We start from the raw sequence: 9,619 nt of genomic DNA, 5'->3' as shown, positions 1-9,619 counted from the left end.
ATACATACACATTTGGCAATTCCTCTGCCTTTTTCTGATCTTCATGAAAAAGCAAATACAAGTTGAGCCTTCCTTACTGAAATGTTTTGACCAGAAGTGTTGTTGGATTTTTTTAAAATTTGTGGAATACCTGTAGTAACATATATGAACATAATGAGATGTGACCTAAGTCTCAACACAAATGCATTACATTTCACGGAACTTATACGTCCCACAGCCTGAAGGCAATTTTATACAATATTTTAATAATTGGTGTTTATGAAGTATGTATACACTGAACCATCAGAAACAGAGGTGTCACGTATCTTAGCCCATCCATGAAAAATGTGTTTCTTGGAATATTTCAGAATTCTGGAGAAGTGAGACTCAACCGGTGCCTCTCTGGACAGGTACAAGGCAGAAATAGCTAGAAGATCCCCTGGACAAGATCCATTAGCTGAGCATCCAAGGAAGGCAGAAAGGCCATCCAACTGGGAACCTTGTCCACTAAGTCTCCAATTTCGGGACACTTCTCCCACTGTTCCACCAATCTGCCCAAGAACATAAACAGCTTTTTTGCTATCCATTGGAACATCATAAGAATGGTCGAATGCCCTGCGATCCACTAACACATTCAGGGATGCAGCACCTCCAGGACAGCAGCTCCAGCATCTGAAACACAAGTAAACATCCCATGTAGGGAACAGGAGTTAGAGAGATGATGGCTGTATTCTGTATTGCAGTTATTGATTGTGAACATAGTTGAATCTGTAACTGTTCCATTAAGACTATGGGTCCGTGGTCATGGCACATTGCCATGATCACAATGCCCTCCCAAACCTACTTTAACAGGCAGAAGAGATGGACATCTGTTAGCTGGTGACCGGGATGCAGGAGGATGACATTTCCAGCCCTTTACCACCAGTAAAACACCTGCAACAATCAAAAGCAGGATCCCGATATAATTTGTTATCATAGCCTCACTTGCTGGCAGGAAAGGACTGGAAAGTCATCCTCCTGCGCCATGATAGTCAGGCGAGCAGATAATTTCTCAGTGTGGTTCTGCCTCATTAAGTTGGTTGAGGGATTGAGTCAAAGGACATTTGTCAGTCTTCCAGATCCACAGATCAACCAACTGGGGTTCGAAAATACTCACAAGCACAAAAATTCCAAAAATTTTGCCGTTTTATATAAGTGAGGTCCTTTAACGGTGTTGTATATAATGGGACTTAGCATCCATGGATTTTGGTATCCATAGGGTGTGTGTGTGACCAAATCCCAGTGGATACCAAGGCCCAACTGTATAGATATACATTCATACTAAGCAGATGAGAAGAATATGGGCCAGTGTTATTTGTATCAGGAGAAGGAGGTTTATTCCCAGTTCAACAACCCGTGTGTAATTTGTGTGAGTTGAAAAAAAAAAGTAAAATCTATACAATTTCATATCATCCCATGCATCTCCTATTGTTATTGCATCCATAAATTAAATAATCTTGTGGTAGTTTCCCTTGTTCTTTTTTAATCTACGCTCTGAAATCTATCCAATTTGGGTCACTCACTCCATTCCATCGCCTAACGTAAGTATAGCTTTCACTAGTTTTTCTTTTAACTTTTTTATAGAACTGACCTTTGTTCTCCAATGGCCATACAATCCTACTATAAGAGTTTTTTAGATTCATATGTAGAGTTCTAGAATGACATAATGTCCGCTGGGATCGTTATATATTTCTTTTACTCATATTTAGATTAACATAATTACTACTCTCCCTTTTTTCTTAAGTTTAGAAGCTGAAATAAAGTCTTTTCCAATTTAAACATCCAGTGCCTTTTGTTTTTTTCCTTTATCCTTGTCTCTTGTAGGCATATTAATCGAGATAATCCTTAAAACTGGGGTTCAAACAGTCCTATAGCCTCCTAGATTTTTAAAGCTTGCTGTTGTTGGGGAAGAGATATTCGATACTAGAGGGCAAGAAAGTGATTGCTGACTCTATAACCACAAAGCCAAAGAACACACCCTACTGAAGACCTCTGTCTCATTGGATTCAGAAGCTAAACAGGGTCATGGCCTGGTTAATATGTGGCTGGAAGACTGTGAGGATGGAAGATCAGGGATGTTCAGGAGGTCTAGAAATGGGTCTTGCTTGAAACTCCCAGTGGGTTTCCATGCCTAGCTGGGAAATGAACCTTGATCTCCAGAGTCATAGTGTAAGACTCAACCACTGCGCCGCACTGGCTCTCTTAAACTATGCTTGCGTACACTATTTTTGGTTGCTGTGGAGATTGTATTCCCTTCTTCCCTCTATAGCAGCGGTTCCCAACCTGTGGGTCAGGATCCCTTTGGGGGTCACCTAAGACCAGGAAAACATGTATTTAATTACAGTTTATGAAGTAGCAACGAAAATAATTTCATGGTTGGGGGTCACCACAACATGAGGAACTGTATTAAAGGGTTGTGGCATTAGGAAGGTTGGAAACCACTGCTCTATAGTAACTAAAGCCACCACCCCTAAAATACCATAAAAGCACTCATGTACCCCAACAACCTGTGCCTGGAGGACAGTTGGGAGGCAACAAGCATCTGGCATTTCCCCTTTTTTGTGTTATGTGCCGTCAAGTTATTTCCTACTTATGGCAACCTAAGGCAATCCAATCATGGGATTTTCTGGGGCTGAATATATTTGAATCGCCTAGGTTACCTAGTGGTTTTCATGGTTAGTAGGAACTGAATCCAGGTCCTACACTCAAACCAGTACATGCTGGCTTCTTTTGTCCCCACAGCCAGACTCAAAGTGATTACACAGTCACTGCAATCTCCAGAGGACCTTGAGAGAAGATATAATAGTTGTTGTTTGAGAAAAAGATGGCTCGGATAGAGAGATTTTAGAAGCTTAAATCCAGACTGTAGACAAACCCTTTATTAGAGCAACAGAAATCTCGTATCTCTATCATTAGACACAATATTACTGTATCTCTCCGTGATGCACAAAAACTCTGGTAGCCAGATGGCAGAGGAAAATCCACAACATTCTCACCTTGGTGGATTTTTGATGGGAAGTGAGTGTATCCTCTGCCGAAAGGTTTTCCACACTCTGAACATTTAAACGGTTTCCCCCTGTGTGGGTTCTGACATGGGAGGCAAGGTGTGAGCTCCAACTGAAGCTTTTCCCACACTCCAGGCATTAAATGGTTTCTCTCCTGTGTGTGTTCTTTGATGAGAAGTAAGGCTGACTCTGTGGGGAAATTCTTTCCGCATGCAAGCACTTAAATGGTTCCTCCCCTGCCATGGATTCTTTGATGGAATCAGGTTTCTTTTTCACTGAAGCTCGTTCCACATCCAAGCACTGGATGGTTTCTCCCCTGTGTGGACCCCTCATATGGGAAGCAAGGTGTGAGCTTCCAGTGAAGCTCTTTCCACATTCTGAGCATTTGTATGGTTCTCTCCCCGAGTGGGACATTGATGGGAATGAAGGCTGATTTTATAAGAGAACCTCGTTCCACATTCCAGACATTTAAATGGTTTTCTCTCCTGTTGGATCCTCATGTGGGTAGTAGACTTGTGCTCTGACAGAAGCTCCTTTCACATTCCAAGCACTTAAATGGTTTCTCCCCAGTGTGGAGTTCGCATATGGGCCGTCAGGCGTGCGCTCTGTCTGAAGCCTCTTCCACACCAAGCACTTAAATGGCTTCCTCCCCGGTGTGGATTTTTTTATGAGAACCCAGGCTTCTTTACAACTGAAGTTCTTTCCACATCGAGGCAATGAAATGGTTTCTCCCCAGTGTGGGTTTTCATATGAGAAGTGAGAGTGTGTGTCCGACCGAAGCTCTTCCCCACTCCAAGCACTGAAATGGTTTCTCCCCTGTGTGGATTCTCAATGGGAAGTAATGTTTCTGCTCGACGGAAGCTCTTCCACACCCAGACATTTGAATGGTTTCTCACCTGTGTGGATTCTCATGTGGGAAACAAGGTGTGCATTCTGACTGAAGCTCTCCACATTCTGAGCACATGAACTGTTTCTCACCTGGGGGGGATCTCAGATGTCTTTCAAGGGTTGAGTAAGCACAAAAATACTTGCTGCATTCTGTGCATTTCAGTGGATCCTCTCTAAATGCATTTCTTACCACAAAAGACATTTTCTGCCTTTCTTTGCCTTTCCCTGTTTTTTTTCTGTAGTGGGGCTTCGTGGAATTCCTCCATGTGAAACGGCAAAAAAATCATTCTTGCCACTTTTTCCTTCACTTTCCTTCTCAGTTGTTTCTCACTTTAGGAAGACTCTTTCCAAGCACCATCTTATCAATTTGTTCACATTTCCGCTCTCTCCAACATCAGCGGCTGCCAAAAAGAAAATTTTGGTTGGAGCCAAAATGAAAAACGACATTTCAAATCAGGAACAAAATCAACTGACTCTAAAGAACATCTACAGAGGAATCTCTTTCCACTATAGGCTGAGTCTCCCTTATCTGAAATGCTTTGAACCAGAAGTGGTTTGGATTTTGGATTTTTGTGTGTGGGGGGGGCTACTTGCATATAAAAGAGATATCTTGGAAATGGGACAAGTCTAAATATTTTGTATACACTTTATACACATAGCCTGAAGGTAGCTTTACACAATAATTTAATATTTTGTGCATGAACAGTGTACAAGTTTGTGGTACACTGAACCATCAGAAAGCAAAGATGGTCACTATCTCAGCCACTCATGCATTTTTATTATTATTTATTTGAATTTTGGAGTATTTTCAAATTCCAGACAGAAGAGTCAACCTAAACACCGTCTGGGAGTCCCAAGCCCACCCAAGACTAGAAGAAAACACATTCTTTCTCCTACATATTATTTAAACTTTCATATAATTTGCAAACTGATTTTATCAGCCAATGAGAAAAGAACTGCTTACCCAGAAGACATCACATGGGCCAAATTCTCATCCATGACTTCCTTGTACAGAGCCCTTTGTCTGCATCCAGCAGAGCCCATTCTTCCTCAGTGAAATTCACATAAACTTCCTCAAGGTCACTGGAGCCTGAAGAAAAGGAAACCTTTCAGCTTCACACTTAATGCAGAAGCTATTTATCAAATAGAATCCTGGTAGCAAACTAAGCTGGCCAAGATGGTGGAAGTTACGAGTACAGTTGGCCCTCTGTAGGACGGATTTCTTCACCCATGAATTCATGTATCCACAGCTTAAAAAACATCCCAAAAATTTATAAATTCCAAAAAGCAAACCTGAATTTTGACATTTTATATTGGGACACAATTTGAGTATCTTATATTTAATGGGACTGGAGACCCCACAGATGTTGGACCACGGAGGGTCCTGGAACTAACCCCAACCAATACTAAGGGCCGACTGCAGTGCGTATAACTGTTTGCTGACTTCTTAGTCTCGTGGTCAGCAGCTTTCACGCGAAGCCCATGGAAAAGGATACTATATTCTTTCAAGACCAGGAAGTTGCAGCAGAAACAAAGCATCTAGGTTACTTTGGACTGTTCCCCAATGACTTCCCTCTACCTTCAATCCAACTACCATTGCTTTGCATTTGCCTTGGTCCCAGTAGCCAGAGAGAAGCCCTCACTCTATTCTAACGGCCACTGCTTTTGGTCTGAGGGGACAGAAGAGCAGACAGGCACAGCTTCATCATGCTGGCATAATGTGGTAAGAAACTCTCCTTCTATATTCCCAAGCAGTGTCATCCCCTTCTGGGTGTCACCCATTGTGGTCCACATCCCCGACATCCCCTAATGACACCACTGGCTCAAAACTATGGAATTCTGGAATTGTTGTTTTATGGGACATTTAGCCTTCTCTATCAGAGAGCTCTGGTGCCACAACTAGGCTTGCCATATCCGCCGGGGGGCGGACTTTCCGGTTGGGGCAGGTCCACCGGTCCCGCCCCGGTTTGCCCCCCCCCGGCAGGATGTGGCAGCTGAGGGAGGCTTTCAGTCGCCGCTTGGGCCGCGCTCCCGCCGGGGGCCCAGGCAGCGACTGAAGCCTCCTTAAGGCGGAGGCTTTCCCGCGCCGCTTGGGCCTCCCGCTCCCGCGCCGCGATCGCGGCGAGGCCGGGGGCCCAGCGGGGAGGGAATCCTTCACTCAGGGAGCTTTCCCTCCCTGCCTGGGCCTGGGCCTCGCTGCGATCATGCGGGGGCGGAGGCCCAAGCGGGAAGGGAAATGTAGGACAAAAATTTCAAATGTAGACACAGGTGTTGTGTGTCCTACTTTTTGAAATTTTTGTCCTACATTTTTCCCCGGTTTCAAGGTCCGGAGGTATGGCAACCCTAGCCACAACAAACTACAGATCCCAGGATTCCATCACATGGAGCCAAGGAAATTCAAGTGGTGTCAAACTGGACTGTTCCTACAGTGCGGATACAGTCTTAGACTGAAAGCTTGAGAGAAGGGAATTATTTGAAAGCTGCTCTAGGAGCCTTTCTGGTATGGCCTAAGTACAGTGGGTCATTGTTATCCACTGGGGTTTGGTTCCAGGACACTCTGTGGATTGCAAAATCCATGGATGTTCAAGTCCCATTAAACACAATAGCATAGTAAAATGGTGTCCCTTATATAAAATGGGGAAAAAATCAAGGTTTGCTATTTGGAATTTATACTTTTTTTGGTGATAAAAATCTGTGGAGAAGGAGGGGAAACTGTATTACAAATAAATAAGTACCTGATCTGGTTGCATGGAAACCGTTTCCATTCCTCCACAAGAAAGAGATGAATTAGGATGTGTTTCGAGCTTCATTCCAAGCCCTACAAAAGGAGATCAAGGTGGTGAGATTAGAAGACATTTTATTCTCCATATATGTTTTATTTCACAGCTGCAGAAACACATGACTAGCTAACCAATGTACAAAAATCTACATGGGCTCTAAAAACCAAAAGCACTTCCTCGATTGGAAAGGCATGACAAAACAGGTTTTACACTTCAGGTTATTTTGAGGATAAGGGTTACCAGACAAAGGACAACACTGAACCAAGAGAATGGAGGAAAACTTAGTTCATTTAGTTTATGGGTGGGTAAAATGTGGCCGGTGGGCGTTATTTTTGTGATTTCTAAATCCCTCCCAGCAACCTAAGCTCCTGAACCCATTTTTTAAAAATATATTTTCCTGCCACTTTTTCCACTTTAAAACCAGCCAAAATGACCCCAAACAAGCTACAAATACAATATTTACACCTGTCCTTCCCAGATGTGCATATGCCCCCAAATATTTTAAACACTTATAGTCAGAATTTAAAAACAAAATCATCTAATTTTTTTCACTATCTTTTTCACATTATTGTAAGCCACCTTGAATCCTATTTTGGAGGAGAGGTGGAATATACATCCAATAAATAAATAAATAAATAAATAAATAAATCTTTTTACACCCACTTAGCCCCCTCTTTTTTCTTTTTGTTCTCTGTCTAGCTGGAAGGGCTTATTTTTTAGCAACAACTGCATTAGGAGGATGGTGAAAGAGGACCAGAGAAAAACAAGACTTTAAGTAGCATTTTTAGCAAAGTCTCGGCAATAAACGATGCAATAAAAGCTGGAGCTGGAAAAGAATGGGATTTGGTTCTAGCTAATCTTACTGCAGTTGTGTGAGTTTATGTACAACAGGCAAGATAATCAGCAGAAAGAAAAAGAGAAGGCGGATTACCTCCTAGCATGTTAAAGAACTACAAATCTGTACATGTGAACATTAAAATGGAAATTACAGGATGAGTCCCCCTTATTTGAAATGCTTTGGACCAAATGTGTTTTGCATTTTGGAGTTTTGGGGATTTGGAAATATTTGGATATGCATAATGAGATATCTTGGAGATGGGACCCAAGCCTGTAAGGAAATCACAGGTCATCAGATGCTCTTAACAGTTCAAAGCATTAGATCAGGCCACCTTCCATAATGTGTTGAAGCTTATTAAGTTTCTCCAGCCCTTCCACGAGTGAAACATATTGCATTTTAAATTGATCTGGTGTTTTGCAAGCTTCGCAACATACTTTAAAATACATTAACTGCAGCTATACTGCAGATACAACACAGTTTGACACCACTTTAAGAATAAATATCCTGTGGGCCTCCCTCCTCTTCCGTGGCCAAGAGGTTGGGCTATGGGGCTTTTTGTTTGTTATTTTTTGTAATGGTTGTCTGTATTATATTTGTATTTTAACTTTTTCTGTATTGACTGTTGTTTTAATTCTGATGTAAGCCGCCCTGATCATTGGAAGGGCGGGATATAAATAAAATTTTTATTATTATTATTATTATTTAACTGCCATGGTTCAATGCTATGGAGTTTCGGGATCTGTAGTTTGTTGTGGCACCAGAGCTCTCTGAAGCCTAAATATCTCACAAAACTAGGATTACACAGGATGACTATGACTCTAGAGACCAGGGTTCGAATTATAGCTCAGCCATGCAAACCCACTGGGTGACCTTGGCCAAGTCATACTCTCTCAGCCTCAGAAGTTAGCAATGGCAAGACCTCTCTGAAGAAACCTGCCATTATCAGAAATGACCTGAAGGCACACAACAGCAACAAGATGCACATTGAGATGCCTTTTTGTACCTATGGGTCACTTTTCTGAGTGACCCATGGCCAAACCCTTCTGTTGCCCCCATCCCATTTTTGCAGTGAAAATGGTCTCCTTAATATACAGCATGAATGCTGCAGCTCTGGCCATAATCTTTTGAATCTGTAAAGCTCATCCACCCAATTAGCAAAAAATCCCCTTTCCACCATCTCTCCCTTATGTGCATTTCCCTATAACCAAAGCAATCTATCCAACCAAATCTGGCTTTGCAGATCTCCATCTCCCCATAGATCTGCTGGACACTTACCTTTTTTGCAGCCCAGCTGAGAGGCTCCAAAAGTGGGTTTGCCTTCTGGGAGGAGGAATAGGATAGGAAGGATTTCCTCCCCTTCTTGCTAGACGCCTCTCTAGGAGCCAAGATTTTATTATTTTAACCCTTGCTGGGTAAATACAGATTTGGGAAATTCTCTTCCATTTAAAGTTGCCAGACTTAAAACTGAGGCCTCATTCCCACTACCTTTTAAACCAGTTCACAAATCGTTTCGAACTGGTTTAAACGACCCTGGTTCACACTAGATCTGAATTGTTGAAGTGATTTGGAGGGGGGACCCTGTGCTAGACCCATATAATGCACGTCATTTTAACACTCATTCATTCTGTGTCTTTTTCAATAAAACAATTTATTTTACAGTAAAGTGATTCAGTCCAAGTGTGAACCAAGTGTGGATTCGAATCTGCTCCCTGTGAAGTGGGTGAAGGTGTGCTTGCTTCCTCTTCTCATGCTTCCGGGGGAGGGGGGGGGTCTGCAATGGCTGCACTGTCGATGCCACTTCCCTAACCACCATTTCTTCCTCCCAAGGGTTCCCCACCGTACTCACTGGGGAGCCCCCTGAACCAGAGGTACCTTAAGGGACAGGCGGTGGCGCAGCACTGATGGTCCGGCGCAGAGTTGGCCTTCTTCTCCCGGAGAGAGCCGGTAGTCCCCTTTGATGAGCCTTGCCGCTTTCCGCAGCCACATGTCTCACCTGCGCCATGGAAGGTGAAGCAAAAGATCAGGCACTGGGAGGGAACCTCCACCACTGCAGCCTCTTGCCCCTTCCTCAGCATATTGCCTGGACTGGG

General features: G+C 43.1%; 1 long non-coding RNA gene across 1 annotated transcript; it reads right to left on the bottom strand.

The window, feature by feature from the left end:
- Positions 1-4,875: 4,875 nt before the first annotated feature.
- On the bottom strand, positions 4,876-8,866 carry LOC121924299. The gene is made up of 3 exons (XR_006102564.1): positions 8,805-8,866; positions 6,647-6,729; positions 4,876-5,001 (listed from the first exon to the last, which is right to left on the bottom strand). It is a non-coding gene; the product is annotated as an uncharacterized LOC121924299 (long non-coding RNA).
- Between the last annotated feature and the right edge of the window lie 753 nt (positions 8,867-9,619).

Source organism: Sceloporus undulatus, chromosome 2, assembly GCF_019175285.1.
Source record: "Sceloporus undulatus isolate JIND9_A2432 ecotype Alabama chromosome 2, SceUnd_v1.1, whole genome shotgun sequence".
Classification (NCBI taxonomy): domain Eukaryota; kingdom Metazoa; phylum Chordata; class Lepidosauria; order Squamata; family Phrynosomatidae; genus Sceloporus; species Sceloporus undulatus.
Note: the sequence above shows the minus strand (reverse complement) of the source record. Positions and strands in the feature narration are given on the sequence as shown.